General features: G+C 46.8%; 1 protein-coding gene and 1 pseudogene across 1 annotated transcript in view; both read left to right on the forward strand.

Moving 5' to 3' along the window:
- IGFBP4 (insulin like growth factor binding protein 4) overlaps positions 1-15,920 on the forward strand; it is a 40,540-nt gene that overhangs the window by 13,529 nt on the left and 11,091 nt on the right. The gene's annotated exons all lie outside the window — the stretch shown is intronic.
- LOC136654864 (5S ribosomal RNA) lies at positions 7,046-7,165 on the forward strand (annotated as a pseudogene).

The raw sequence follows: 15,920 nt of genomic DNA on the forward strand, positions 1-15,920 counted from the left end.
TATTTGTTTAAGGTAGGAGGACATGATTTCCACTCGCATGTACACATGTACACATGTGCAGTCTTAAATAACCTATTCTGCCTTCTTTCTTTCTGTTACAAATGTGGATCAGGTTTGTGTAAATGGACTCAACTGAAAAGCATTACTTTTTAGTTAATGAGAATTTTGAAAGTCCCTCCTGTGATGTTTATATCCACTGATGGCCAGGGATAGATGCAAGTTCATCACTTGATTTTGCAATCATTTACTGATGAATCTACATGTGTCAACCAGCGCACAATTTGCATGGTCTTGGGTGGCATACTGGCCAGAGCAAGTACTGTTGTAGATGGAGGACTTCCCGTGACAATGATATAAAGCAGGTTGGGAATGAACATAAGGTAATTTTAAGGTACTCATAAAATGCATAGTTTATCTATGTAAAGCAACTAGGTATGCACAAGAGCTCCAATGCTCAAATTATAGGGGATCAAAGGGGTACTGGCCCTTTTATTTTGTATCACAGTCCCCCTGTGTGTGTGTATGTAGATGATTTTGCTAAAAGTGGGTCAGGAGGTAGTGCTGCTGATTTCATGAAGGATGGTTCTACCTTTTGTTCTGAACTTAAGCACTGGAAGACTCCTTTTTGAGAGAGAGTGGAGGATGAGGGAGCAAGGGCTTACATACTCCACCCCAAAGTGGCCAAGTGGCAAGACCCACTGGCACAATTGCTATTTCATGCAGATGTCTCTTTGTCTCAGAGTTGGCATTGGGGAGGGGGACAAAACAGCTCAGGGGTGCCACCCCCTACCTGGAGATGTTCTGATGGCCTTGTAAGCATCAGGTGTTCTGTAAGGCCTTGTAAGGCCTCCTGGAGGCCGAAAATTGACACTTCGGGTTTTCAGCTGAAAGCCGGAAGTGTTGATTTTCAGCCTTCAGAAGGCCTTACAAGGCCGACTTGGGAGACTGTGTGTGGCTTCCCTGGCCCTCAGAATGCCTCTGGGGGGATGGCCTTCGGATCAGCACACTGATATCGGTATACTGACTGAGTCCTGGCGGAGCTCTGCCAGGGCATGGCGACACGCCGCTGCTCCCCCCCAAGCCCAGCACCCAGGGCATTTGCACACCTTGCCTTCCTCAGGTACGCCACTGGGACAAACATCATCCCTCAAGAGTTCTGGATTTGGGCCACAGTTACTTGCTTAATGTCAATCATTCATGTTGCAATTGGCAATGTTATCGTTGGCTACTAGCATAATTTTTCTGTTTTGTAAAGATTAGATAAGTATACACAGGACTAGAGTAATTGGTGGCTCCTGGCTATGACAGCCAGGAACATGAACTTCATATTCAGATGTAGTATATATCTGGTTACCAGATGCTTGGAGTATAACTATCAAGTATGGAACCACGTTCATGCTATGAGGTGAATTTCTTGGAGCATCTGGCTTGGGACAAGACAGAACACTGACCCAGTAGCATGCTGACTTCTTACTTGTACTTACTTACCTGGCAGACACCACGACTAGGTTCACACATTAATTTGGGTTAATGTGTAACCTAGAGAGCAAACATTTTGTCTCTTGTTGCCTCAGTACCAGGAATGGAATCTTCTGAAATTGTTATTTTTGGCTCTGCCCTTTACAGAGTGAGAAAGCCAAATCAGTGCCCTTGGCGGTGGCCGGAGGGAGGGAAGGAAAAAAGGAGGGGGAGGAGCAAAGGTGATTTAAAGCCGCAAGCTGGCAGGAGATAAGTTTTTCTAGGAATAGAAAATACCAGTGTTTTGGAAACAGGTTTTTTTTTTTTTTTTTTTTTTTGGACCATGGCTGAGCAAAGTCTGATGTAAAGGGAAGGTACTGTGAGTACTGATCCCTTTAGCAATAAACAAAGTTAACCAATTAAGTGTCAAACCTGCCCACACGTGGTGGTGGATGGTAAAGGCCTACATTGAAAAACTGCCAAGAAATGAGACACAACTATTCCCCCCACCCCATGTGGGGGCAAGGCAGAGGCCGGTTCCTCTCACTTACATCGCCTCTCGCTTACACAGCAGAGAGGCCACAATATACTGTCCCCCTCTAGTGGTGATCATGAGCCAACACAGAGTTATCCTGCTTTAATGTTGTTACAGTACTTGGAATATCCATCTTTTCTCCTATTAATTCCTGAACTACCAGCTTGGTTCTTTATGCATTTCCACCAAGATCTTCCTTTCTGGTCCCCCACCCCATGTTTTTCTGACCTGTTTTCTCTTCGCCCTTCAGCCAGGCAGGATCTTCCTTTTGAGCTCTGATGAAACAACCAGTGGCTTGTTCTGGATTGACTCTCCCTCTTGCTTTTCCGCCTCCACTTTTATAGTCAAAGGCCAAGACCTCTCTGTTATTTCCCAGTGAACATTAGCCAACTCTACCCAGGCCAAAATGCAACAAGATTTATTTTTTTTAAAAAAAATTTGCAGCAGACAATATCGACTGTCCCAAGGAAAGCAGCTAATACGGCTGGGAACATGCCCTCTAAAGGTCCCCCTCCCCCACCTCAACCCTTTTGGCAAGCATGGCATATTCCAAAAATGGCTTCATTGTCATTTTGCGAAATGAAATCTGCTCCCAGCGTCATAAAATTTTGGTCTCGGCCATCGTTCTCAGTCATATCTCACCATAATTCAATAGCAGCCTGTAATTTTACTCACAGTCCCCAGACTTGTTTTCAGGATTCAGGATTCTCAAATAGGGAGCATGTGCAGTGTGCCGACTTCTCTCTGCCCAACCTCAACTAACTCTCTTGAGGGCTTGCGGGTCCAAAGCGAGGGCTTCCAGCCTGGCTGGGGCAGTGACACACATCTCGTGTTAAGAGGGGATAGTTGATACAGAGCTTGGTGTGGCACGGAGCATGTTTATCTTGGTGGTCTCAGGGAATTAAAGCTACTAAAACAAGTAAGGCAGACAGTTCCGCAGGTTAAGAAAGAAAAAGCAGAGAAAGAACAGGGGACGATGAAATCATGACTGGGAATAACGTTAAGTGCTCATGCCCCACTTCTCGGGCAGGTAAGATGTTCCAGTAGCTGCAGCACAACCCAGCTGCAGGATGAAGGAGAACTGACTGGACACACATGGTGTCTTTGTAATACTTCATTTCCAAATCTACAGTTTGAGCACTGAATGACGTGGGTAGTGCATGCCTCCTGCAAGCAACATCAGCTAAATGTGTCTTCTAAGCACGGGAGCAGGCTGCTAGCTACCAGTTCCTTCTCTTAGCCTGCATTGCGATCTCTCCCAGATCAAATCCCATCTCAGTCTCTGTCCTCCTCCAGAATCTCCAGCACACTGTCTATATCTTACTAACTGAGAGGGGGAGGAATCATCGATGCTCCAATGCAAGGAGTTTCTTGGACCATGACATTAGCAAACTCTCTTTTATCTGCTCCAGGCGATTTGGCTAAGCATGGCCTCACTATAGTGCCATGCTCATTCACAGCATCAAATCCCAATCTCCTAACAACAGGATGAAACTGTGCTGCTTTATTGCTCAGAATGCAAAAGCTCTGTTCTTCTGGCAGCAGGTTTAATATTCATAACACCACAGGCGCCAACATTGATGGATCTGGTGCACATTTACTCTAAACTCAGTATTATGAAGCTCAACAGGAGCCAGGGTGGAATCAGAGGCTCTGCCTTCAAGGTGTGTTTTACTCAGCTTTGTGTGTGTGTTTTTTAAATAGTGCAGCAGCTATGTTTTTATAGTTCTGTACTGTTCATTTATTACTAGTGCAATGGTTTTGTAAGCTGTTCTTTTTCTGCTGGGAGAAAAGGGAGCATTGGCTCCTCCTGCCCCGTCCTGCTTTCCGCCACTCCCTCCCTGAATTGCTGGAAATAACCTACTCTGCCACTACATGGGGATGATTTCCAGCATGATCTGTGGTGAAAGGGGAAAGGGAGGACCCAGGGCAGGTGGACAGGCTGCTGCCATTTCTGCCATCAGCATGTGAGCATTAAAAGTACAAGCTGATCTCCAGTTTGGCTCCCCCAGCAGCCCCCCTGGCACTCAGTCTGCGCACCAATTTCAGCACGCCAATCTGAGGGCCACCCCCTAAGGGCTGCCCCCCAGAGGCATTTTGGGTTGAAAAGTGTTGACCGGAAGTGTTGATTTTCCGGTGTCCAGGAGGCCTTACAAGGGCTTCAGAGGGCCGGGGAGGCTGCATGCTGTTTCCCAGACCCCCAGAACGCCTTCTGGGGGTGAAAATTTTCACCATTTTTGGCTTCCAGAAGGCCTTACAAGGCCTTTGGAGGGTGGGGGAGGCCATGCGCAGCCTCCCCGGTCCTCAGAATGCTTGGGGGGGGGGAGGCATGCACCTCCAGGTGGCACGGAGGGGTGACTCCTCTGGGTGGGGGGGGGGACTGCAGTGACCAGGAATGCCACTGGGATAGAAAAAGGAAGAATGGGTCAGAGAGGGGAAGAGGAAATGTGGAGGGAAGTAGAAAGGCATATTGCATGCTGCCACAGTTGTCTGTAGATCTTGGAGTGGCCCTGACTACATTCACTCAAAAATCTTTACAGTGAAGTAGACCAGTATTATTGTCTTATTGCAGGTGTGTCTGTGAGCGTGTGTAGTATAGAGCAGCAGTGTTGCTGGACTAGCCGGCACTCAGTGCAGAGCTCACTTCACAGAAGTTCAGGATTCTGGAAGTTCAGCTGTGACATGATGATGTTGTCACATCATTGCGTCACTGCCAACAGCTTCTGGAGTGCCCCAGTTTGGAGCCAATTGGACGCAAGGGCGGGTAGGAGGGCCTGGCGCATGGAGAAACATCAGAGTGTGGAGCTCTGTTCAGTGCTCCAGGCCTCATGGGCAACAACATGGCGAGGGCTGAAAACTTGGGTGGTGATATGTGAGATACAGGAAGCTGTATCTCACATATACATGTATCTCGCTGTGAGATACAGGAAGCTGGACTAGATGGGCCTATGGCCTGATCCAGTGGGGCTGTTCTTATGTTCTTATTATGTTCTTATGATGGTGCTCCCCCAGACCGTGATGTGTCAGCTTCCTGGAGCCTCATGACAGCCTCATGACAGCCTCAGTCATGATGCTTCTGGTATGGAAAATGAGGCTGGGAATTTGCTTAAAAGACCACCCAGCAAGTTTATAGCTGAGGTGACATTTATAAGGGAGAAAGGGTTTTCCAGTTTTATGTTACAAGGGATACCTCCAAAAAGCTGAGATTTTTGATGCCAACCCTGGTGATGTCACAAGACTGCCACAGATTTAAAAACAGCGGTAGTGGGGAACCTGTTAGTGAGGTGGGGCCTAGTGGCAGCCTAAACATAGCTTGAGATTAACCTGTCACCTATGCACCAGAGAAAATAAGTGGAGAATCAGGGTCATTTGGGGCAAACTGGCAACCCCATACAAGTTCTGCATTAGTAAAGCAAATTAAAGGAATTACATTTCTCACATTGCACACAAATCATAAGAACATAAGAACAGCCCCACTGGATCAGGCCATAGGCCCATCTAGTTCAGCTTCCTGTATCTCACAGCGGCCCACCAAATGCCCCAGGGAGCACCCCAGATAACAAGAGACCTCATCCTGGTGCCCTCCCTTGCATCTAGCATTCTGACATAGCCCATTTCTAAAATCAGGAAGTTGCACATGCACATCATGGCTTGTAACCCATAATGGATTTTTCCTCCAGAAACTCATCCAATCCCCTTTTAAAGGCGTCCAGGCCAGACGCCATCACCACATCCTGTGGCAAGGAGTTCCACAGGCCAACCACACGCTGAGTAAAGAAATATTTTCTTTTGTCTGTTCTAACTCTCCCAACACTCAATTTTAGTGGATATTCCCTGGTTCTGTTGTTATGTGAGAGTGTAAAGAGCATCTCTCTATCCACTCTCCATCCACAGGATGTTGAAGTGGCTGCAACTATGAAAGGCTTTTGAAAAAGGTTTGGAGAACTAGACATTTTATATTGATTTAATTTTTTTTGTTATAAGCTGCTTTGAGTCCCCTAGTGGGAGAAAACTGCTGATGTTTGCTATGTGAAGAATAATGACAAACTGAGAATTAGACCTATAGTCAGTAGAGAGTAGGAAATTAAGGTCAGCCTTTTCTTCCAAATCTGTCTCTATGATCAAATTTCCTTTCCCGGTGGCCAATGCCCCCCTCCTAATTTTCATGGTGCTTCTTATGTTCCATTGACCTTATTAAAAAAAACAAAACAACCCAGATTCAGTTTGCATCTGGCTTCATTCAAGTTCGTTTTATTTGCTCCCATTTAAATCCAACACTTTGAGAGAGAGTGATTGAAATTTTTGTGGTATGGGCCAAGACCACTTCCCCTGCCCCAAGCAGTTTACATAATGGGCACCAGAAATGCAAACATTTCTGTATAATAACATACAGTTTGGTCAGACAAAGGAAAAGGAGGAGGGGTGTGAGCACTTGCAAGCTCATTCCACAAAAAGAAAATCTACTTTTGCAACAAAACAAACCTAACTAGCTCATGGTTCGCACTTGAACAATGAGTACAACAATGGCTAAGGCTAACATAGATTTGCTGAATTGTCGAAAGCCAACAAAATTATTGGAGTGTATAACCAATTTAAACTGAGACTACAATTGCCGTGGCCTCCCTCCAAGCAATTCCTGCTTTAAGCGGGCAGCAGAATGAAGCGGTGGTATCTTGGAGAGGTATAGTGAACAGGATTGCTGCAAGTGGGGAGGTCACGTTTTGGACTGGTGCCCTTAAATAGAACAGTGGGGAGTTGTAAGTCATCAAAAGAAACAATGAGAGGTGTTAGGAACTCACATAGGTTTCCCACCTTTATTCATTGATCTTGCTCCTTTACCTTTAACAGCAATCTGACCAATACTAATTAACCAGATGGCTGATTTCCCCATGACCGTAACTCTATCACTCAATGCCAGAAAAAGTTTCTACAAGTTGCTTTTAGAGGCAGAGGGCCAAGCCTAGTCAAAAAAAGAAAAAAAATGGCAGCCATAATTCAAGTCTGCTACAAGTCTCATGCTGTTCATTGGATGCTCTTTCCATTAAATTTCATGATATCAGCAATTGTTACCCTGCACATGCCCGATCTCGTCTGATCTTGGAAGCTAAGCAGGGTCAGGCCTGGTTAGTACTTGGATGGGAGACTGCCTGGGAATACCGGGTGCTGTAGGCTTTATACCATAGTCTTTCGAGACTGAAGGTTGCCAACCATCATCAACCATGAGGAGATTGGTTTTGCTTAACTCAGGGGTGGTAGAAAGGCACTTTGCACATGCTCAAATATATACCATCTTCTTTGCTTTTATTATGTTCTTATGTTTCCTATTATGTATTAAAAACAGATTTGAGAGTTAAGCCCTGCTTCTCATTATATTCTGCTTGGTACCGTACATACTCAGAGACACTCTTGTTGATATTATTATTCTATACATGATCTAAGGGCTTTCTGAGCTCTCTGTGCAGTTTCTGATACTGCACTCTGACTCAGCTGAAACCCTATTTATTATAGAAGCACCCTCATCCAAGAACTGAAGGTAGTAATTCTTTATCATGGAAGATATTTTCGGGATCTGCTATTCATGCAACTAACATAGGTGGTTGCTTCAAGCGACAGATTGGCTGGTAGCACTGCCAACTCTGCCTGAAGTTATTCCTGGAGTTTTTTTCCCAGCATGGTGCAATGTTGGAAATTCCTGGAGGTTCTGTTAAAATTTCCAGAATTGCTTTTGGTAGTTACATGGAGATTGACGATGATTCCAGACCAATCCCGGAGGGCTGGCAACTCTACTGGCAAGGAGGTGCCCTCTGGCCCTTCCCCTCCTGCTGCTGCTCCTGAACTCACTGGCTGGCTTCAGAAATGGAAGAAGGAGTTTCTGACCTCTCCTCTCCATTCCCCTCCTCCTTCTTGAATCCAGGGAGTGGGGGGAGGAGTGTCATGTCTGGTGCATGGTTTGGTAAAGGAGTGACATTTGGTGTGGCAAAGAACTCTGGGGACAGTGGCATATGGCACACTGTCTCAGGCCCCAGGAGGTATTGGGAGCCATTCCAGGCAGTGATGGAAATGCGCAGGCCACCACTGAAACAAACAGCATCTCCTACATGTTGTTGTCACTGCCCAAAATGGCTCCAATGGCAAGTGGGAGGGGCGACTTAGAGCCCGATCCTGTGGTTCGCGCCGCGGCTGCACGTCGCGGACCACAGTCGCAAACATGCCATAAGGCACGTTTGCGGGGCTTACCACCGGGCTCCCGCCGGAGCTAGCCCAGCACCGGCTGGAGCTGGGCAGGCGCGTGGTGGGTGCCCGGGTTCCACGGTTTGGAGGTCTCCTGGACCGCTGGGCTGCAGAATGGGAGGTGGGGGCGTGGCTGGGGGCGTGGGGGAGGGGGTCCAGGGAGAGCGGAGGTGTGGCCGGGGGCGTGGGGGAGGTGTGTCGGGGCGGGGGAGAGGCGGATCCACAGAACTGAGCTCCGCAGGATCCAAGGCGCTCGGGCAGGGCTGCTCGCCCTACACGAGCGCCTTGGTCGCTGCTAAAGTGTGTAGTCCCATTGCGGGGCTGCGTACCTTACTTGGGGGAAGGGGATGAATGTTCCCTTCTCCTGAGGAGTCTCCCACGGTAGCACAGGGGGCACAAGATCCAGCGGGAGCCCGCCATAGAGCCGCCAGACCTGGGTGCCGCAGGCAGCTCAGGATTGGGCTGTTACATAGCACGTTGCTGTGCCTGCAGTACTTACCATTTTGCCCCCCCCAGCTATGCTACCAATTTTGGGCTGACCTGGGTATACTTACACTATAAGCTTATGTATCAATTTTATACAGGTATAACTATCATGGTTTTTGTCAAAGAATCCTGTACACACTGTTGTTTGGTGAGAAAGCTCAGAGTTCACTATTAAAAATGCCTGGACCATTTTATAGAGTTATAGTTCCCAAAGATTCTTGGACAGAAGGAGTGACAATTAAAGCAGCCAACGTCTGGAGTGTGGCTATGTATTGACAAGCCTCTTGGCTGATGTTCAAGCTGGGGGATAATGTCTCTTTGGAAGAATTAGAGTGTTTTCCTAGAAAAATGCCTTACAGATTAAGCTGAAAATAAACAATGAACAGAATTGTTAGGTGGGTAGTGGAAGACAGGGAAGACATTGACCAATTAGTTGTGAGTTGTAGCTTTTGAGTTGTTGTTTTTCCCCAGACTTTAACCCTGCAGGGAAGAGAAGGTGAAGAAACTATCTCCTGGCAGCACAGATAGAGAAGGACATGTCCTACATTTCAGAGCTTCTCCTAGACATCTCTCCTGCCATAGTCACTTGCCTCTTCACACAAGCTGTAGGTAGTTTCATGAGAGCATAGGTTTCCACAGGAAAATAATCAGGCCCTAACTAATGAACTAATGCATAAGGAGGAGAAAATTACCCCGATCCAGAGATGTGTGTTGACACAACTAAGGGAAAAAAAAACAACAACCTGATTTTGCGCCCTCTTTGATCCTACTGCTCGAAACAGAGGCCATCTGCTGCCCACAAAGAACAAATATGTGAAAAGAGGAACACCCTAATGTATACAGGACCAAAGTCATTCTGGGCTTTAGATAATAACCTGCATGTCACAGTTCCAACCAAAATGCTGCCTCCCAAGAGACATTCCCCCTGGACTTGTGTCCAGTAGGCGCTTCTGGAGTATGGAATAATGAGAAGGAAGTCTCTCTCTCTCTCTCTCTCTCTCTTATAGCAGCCTACCATGTGATGCCAAACACCTGCCTATCCACAAATCAAACAAGAGCACGGAGGCAAGGCAAAGGCTGTGGTGCCAATACAAAAATGAAAGAGCAGCCAATCGCATCAGTTTTAGATTATTGTATGCAGGCGAGATACATCTCCCATATCTCAGGAATGAGAAGACATCCATGTACTTGAAATTCCCTACAGTTAGAACAATAATAACAGCTGGATCCACTGAGATTCATATTGGATTGAGATGGAGAACTGGTGTAGCATAGTGGTGAAAAGCATGAGCCAGGAGCTTGAGAGTCCCTAATAACTGTGTGTTGGCAACCTTCAGTCTTGAAAGACTATGGTATCGTGCTCTGAAAGGTGGTTCTGGCACAGCGTCTAGTGTGGCTGAAAAGGCCAATTTGGGAGTGACAATCCCTTCCATACTGGGAGCAAGTGCAGTCTGTCCCTGGTCTGTCTCCCTGGCTATGGGCCTTCCTTCTTTGCCTCTTTGCCTCAGACTGTTGGCCAAGTGTCTCTTCAAACTGGGAAAGGCCATGCTGCACAGGCTGCTTCCAAGCGGGCCGCTCAGAGGCCAGGGTTTCCCACTTGTTGAGGTCCACTCCTAAGGCCTTCAGATCCCTCTTGCAGATGTCCTTGTATCGCAGCTGTGGTCTACCTGTAGGGTGCTTTCCTTGCATGAGTTCTTCAGCTGTGAACTCAATGAATGGGCATTAGGCAAACCAATATCTCTCACTTGCTGTGAGCTGGTCTCTCTCATAGGACAAAACCTAACTGGTACTGCAGATCTTAGAATGGGAGCTGTGCTGAGCGTTCCAGTTGTTTGAGAAGCTGCAGGAAAGCTGCTTGAAAAGGAAGCCTGGGTCTGACCTTCAAGCTTCCCACTAAACTGTTGAACACAGTGGAATAGTACAGTGCTACCAGGGGTCAAAGAAGATTTTGTAACCCCCCCCATGATGAAATCAAAATTAATTAATTAAGTAAATAAATAAAACGTATTAGAGACACTGTGCTGGGGTGAAGAGGGACAGTTATTCTTCCCCTGCTAAACAGAAGAGGAGCACCATTTGAAAAAAAGTGCCTCTTTACCCAGTTAGTAGAAATAACTATATTATGATCCATGGAAATGAGAGCTGACTCATAGTCACACCTTACTGGTTCCCTGCTGCATCATAATAACACCTGATTGGCTCTTGGAACAATCAGTCTCATCTGTCAGTTTTGTGTGAAGAAAATCCACGTTTTGTTCATAACGCAGTTGTGTTTTTATTTTCTGGTTATGTGGCTATAACTTTTGATAGAACAGAGGTATTTTGGCAGTTTGTTTCATTGCATTATGCATTAAATTCCACACTGAATGGTATATAACGTGATGGCATTATTCAAAAATACAAAAATTTTCTCAATTTTGGCCACTATTGTTAAGCTCAGTTTGTTGCCCCCCTAAAGCTTGTTGCCTAGTGCAACTGCTATCCCCTTGTACCCCCTTAGCTATGCCACTGGTTGAACAATAGACTAAAGTGCCCTAGACTCATACTCACCCACACCATTCACTACAAAGGGGTGAAAAGATAGAACACTAAGTAGGAGGTGAATTTGACTGCACACAAGACACAGTAGATAGAGGGGAGTTTGTAGGGCAATGGTCAGAGTTGTCTAAGGCCAAGTTTATTTAACTGGATCTGCTGAAGTGAGCTGAAGTGAGTGGAGCTGCAGAGATCATGGGGGAAGGGAGCCAAGGCAGAGTGCTCTCCTGGTTCCAAGGATGGGGAGGGGGAAGCAGAAAAAAGGTTGAAAGCAAACCAAGGAGAACTAGGCAATAGCTTGAGCTTGTTCCAGGGAGAGAAGCGAGGCAATGGATCCAAAAGTGCTCTGCTGGGGAAGGGAGCCTGGAGAGGTTGATCAGCTGGCACTGGAGCAACATTTTGCAAAAGGGAGGGTGGCTCACTGGCTGCTTGCAGTAGCGCTTGGGGGGAAGGATGTGGGGAAGTAGGGAGAACGTCTGGAAAGGAGCAGTGTGATATATATCTGGGCTGCAGGCTGGCACAGAGGTGCTTGGGTAGCAGAGGGAATGGTGATGCCTGGGGATGGGGATGCCTGTAGCAGCTGGTTGGTTGGCAACCTTCAGTCTCGAAAGACTGGTACAAGCCTACAGCACCCCAGTATTCCCAGGCGGTCTCCCATCCAAGTACTAACCAGGCCTGACCCTGCTTAGCTTCCAAGATCAGACAAGATCAGGCACGTGCAGGGTAACAGTTGCAGCTGGAGTCATTGAGCAATTCATGAATGGCAGCAACAGCAGCAAGGATGACAAAAAGACAGACAGTAGATACAAGGGATCTGCGACCCTGCTCTTTAAAACCAAAAATGCTTCAAGGAAAGTAGAGGCTACTGTGGGGTGAATTCATCAAGAACAGTTCTCTTGTTGCTTGGTGTCCCTCGGTGGTCCACTTGCAGCTCAAGACGGACGCCTCTTTTGTTCTGCATCCTACAGAAGGTGCAGCAGAGGGTTCCTTGACTGCTCAGGATGTCTGAGGCTTAATCATGCAAGTCTTGATTGAGTTTACAATGAGACTGGCGAGGGAAGCCAAGGTTGAAGGCTTCTCTTCTGTGTCACTAATGACCTTGCATACCCCAAGGGGAAGACGCTGCCATGATGTGCCTTGCATACAGATTCAAATCTGCTAACCAAACAAGGAGCGGCTGGCCATGAAATTTTCCAAAATGAGAAAAAAAAAATGCAAGGCTTCTTCTGAGACAGACAGAAAGCTGCACAGGGCAGGGTTGCTCGGATCAACCCAAGTTTGGCCTTTTCCCTAAAACCTTGTGGAATCTCAGACCCCCCCTGCCATCAGCCCAATTCAAAATGCTGTGAGCCTGGCCTGGGTCATGCTCACCTAGCATGTAGTCGGCACCAAAAACATGGGTGCAATGTATCAGGCAACAACTTTAATACATGTAATAGAGTCATACATGAAGAGTGATTCCAAATTCAGAGATACATACACCATGGCTCAGAGGTAGAAAACATGCTTTGCACCCTTAAGGCGCTAGGTTCATTTCCTGGTACGTTCAGTTCAAATATCTCAGGTAGAGCAAGGTTGCGAAACGTCTGCATCTGAGACCTTAGACAGCCACTGTCAGATGACGTAGGCAGCAGTGATGGGCAACAGTGACACAATTCAATGCAGGTCTACTTAGAAGAAAGCCCCACGGAGTTCAGTAAGTATGTAAAGGATAAGGATTGCAACCCAAGTCTGGCTAGATAAGTGGAAAGAACCCATGCACTTTGCTTTAGTCCAACCAGAGCTGGTCTTAGGGCAATTAGATCAACTTGAGAAAATTGGGGCCCACACCTAGAGGGATCCCACACTAGAGCAGCGAGTATAGCGCCCCCAGCTGGCACCTCACTCTGTAGCTGACGCTCCAGCATGGAACCTTCCGTGCTGAGATGTCGTGAGGAGAGTGCGGCAAGCAGAGCATTGCTGCTGGACGACCCTCTCTTCTGCCTGCCCCGGGTCCAATTGGCTTGAAATTCCCTGCCCCCGGAAGCAGTTGGCAGTGACACCACTGTTGGGTGCCTCACTGCTGCTGCTCATCATGGGGAGTGGGGGGGCACGGGAGTGGGGGGACCCCTGCAGAAATGTTTTGCATTCAGCCCCATAGCTCCTAAGGCCGGCCCTGGGCCCAGCTAAGCAGAAAAGATAACTCTGTATGCAGACCTCAACTGGTCATTCCCAAGAATAAACTTTTTTTTCTGTAGTTTTTAAAATAAAGAGCTCTTTAAAATAAGAACTCTTGGAAGAGCCCAGGAGGACTATCTGGTAATAAGTGGGAAATAATAATATAGCATGCGGTCAACACAGAGTCACCAGAGGGACTATTAGAATCCTGGACATGCTGACAGCTTCTTTTGCTCCCCTTGTTTGCCTATCTGAAATCTCTACTATTAAATGGGATACCTGGCTCCAGATCATCAAGAGTTGTCCTGCATTTTTCCTCTAAGAGCTTGTAGGGCCAAAATTTCAGGTCTCGTCTACCCCATCCTGACAGCTCCAGAGCACTTCTCACAAAGTGCACAGGCTTCCACAGAGGGACCCTGTTCAGTTTCAGTCAAAGGAGCTGGCAAGAGGTCTGGGGCTCTGGCAGCCGCTTTGGTTTCAGTCCGCCAGCACTGCTCATCCTCAAATGAAAGCGCAGTGGAGCTCTTTTCCGTTCACAGAAATCAATAATTCGATACAGACTGTGGTGGGCGTGGGAGTGTGCGCTTAACGGCATGACATCTCGACCTTGCAGCTGCAAATAAGTTCAGCAAGAAGAGAAAAGGAGAACACACACACACACACACACACACACACACACACACACACACACACACACACACTGGGGAGAAATCATGTTTGTTCTACCAAAATATGAAACTTGAAATACCCTGAATTCACAGCATCCTAACCAGATGTGCTCTCTTGACACTTGCCTTCCCGACTGCCAACAATGCATCTGGTTATCCCACTGCTAGAATCATATTTAACCCAGAAAGCAGTTGCCTGGACTCTCCCCAATCCAAGTTCACTTTCATAGTTCTTGCAATATTTTCCCCCTCCTTTTGTTTCCTCTGTTCATGTTGCTTAATAAGTTGCTGTTTGTAACTCCCCAGAGCTAAGCGTGGGGCTCCTTTACTCTTACCTGGCCAGAGTATGATGCAAACTTGGGACCTTTCCATTCCCAGCCAGTCCTACCATCCAAGAGTGTGCACCAGACTAGGCAGTTTGATAACAGAGTTTCGCTCTGCCTCTTAGCAACTATAGCTGGAGATGCTGAAAAATATGGCACGAGACAAACAAGTTAGGGCCCAGTCCTATCTGATTTTCCAGCACTGGTGCAGCCGCAATGCAGCTTTGAGGAGCCCTTTATGATTGCTTCCCCGCCACAGGATGCAGTGCATGCTTCATTGGCATGATTGCACCGGCACTGGAAAACTGAATAGGATTGGGCCCTTATTCAACAATGGAAAACACACAAGTAAGAGGTGATCCACATACTACTGTGCTGCATTTACATACCATAAAGGACAAGCAGCATTAGATAGCCTTGTAGGTATAATCTGGGAGAGTGACTTCTGTGAGATGAGCCTTCATCAGGTCCAGTTTTCCAACAGACATAATCTCAGATGCACCTCAAACCAGATGCAGCTCAGAAATTCAAAAACAGGGCATGAAGGCAATGTCTCCCAGAATTTGGCATTAAGCCATTTCTGCCCAATGTTGCATATATGCAGCAGGGATCAAATGTGTACACCTGTGGACTGAGCAAAAATGGGTTAAGATAAAATCTCTCTGAGCTTGGAAGTTCCATTTAGCTAATATAGCGTAGGTCTCTGTTCCAAGAATTTGTCTCATCTTTTCAAAAAACTGTGTTTTAAAACTTATGCAACATTCTCCTGTTGCGGTATGTCTTGTGGAAGATTGCTAGTTAATGGATGAGCTGCCTTTAGGGAAGATTGTGCAACAACAACAACAGTATTTATATACCGCTTTTCAACAAAAAGTTCACAAAGCGGTTTACAGAGAAAATCAAATATCTAATGGCTCCCTGTCCCAAAAGGGCTCACAATCTAAAAAGATGCAACACCAGCAGACAGCCACTAGAAAAGACACTGCTGGGGTGCTTGTGCACCATCATTGATCTCGTAATAAGTATCTAAAGAACCTCAAGGTTTCCCAGAGCACAGTTTCAAAACCATTAAATTAAGTCAACCCTCATTTGATCAAACAGGAAACTGAGCCACAGGGAAGAATGAACCGCTCGGGTTCACATGAAGAATCTGGGGTGCTGCAGGGACTAGAACAAAGACTCTGATACCCCTCAGCCATATATTGACTGTCCCTTGCAGGACTCAGCTTCAGCATGGGGAAGGGAGACTGCAGCCTTCTCTAAACTCTGAACAGCTGTTTCCCTGGCACTGCGCCTTCAGCTTGCTCTGTTTTAAAATGTATAAATAGAAGTGGGGCAATGTGGGGGAGGGAACTGGGCTAAGGCTTTTATAATGGTTACCAAGTTTTCTTGGGTAACTGCTGAGATCCTTGGCCTAGAGCCAGGTTGAAATGCATCTGTGCCAAAGAGGCCCCACTGATGAAACACACTCTGGACAAACTTCTCTTTGGTGAAAGTGAAGGAGGAGAGCAGTGATGTCACTGGCAA

This window comes from Tiliqua scincoides, chromosome 5, assembly GCF_035046505.1.
Source record: "Tiliqua scincoides isolate rTilSci1 chromosome 5, rTilSci1.hap2, whole genome shotgun sequence".
In the NCBI taxonomy this organism is placed as follows: Eukaryota; Metazoa; Chordata; class Lepidosauria; order Squamata; family Scincidae; genus Tiliqua; species Tiliqua scincoides.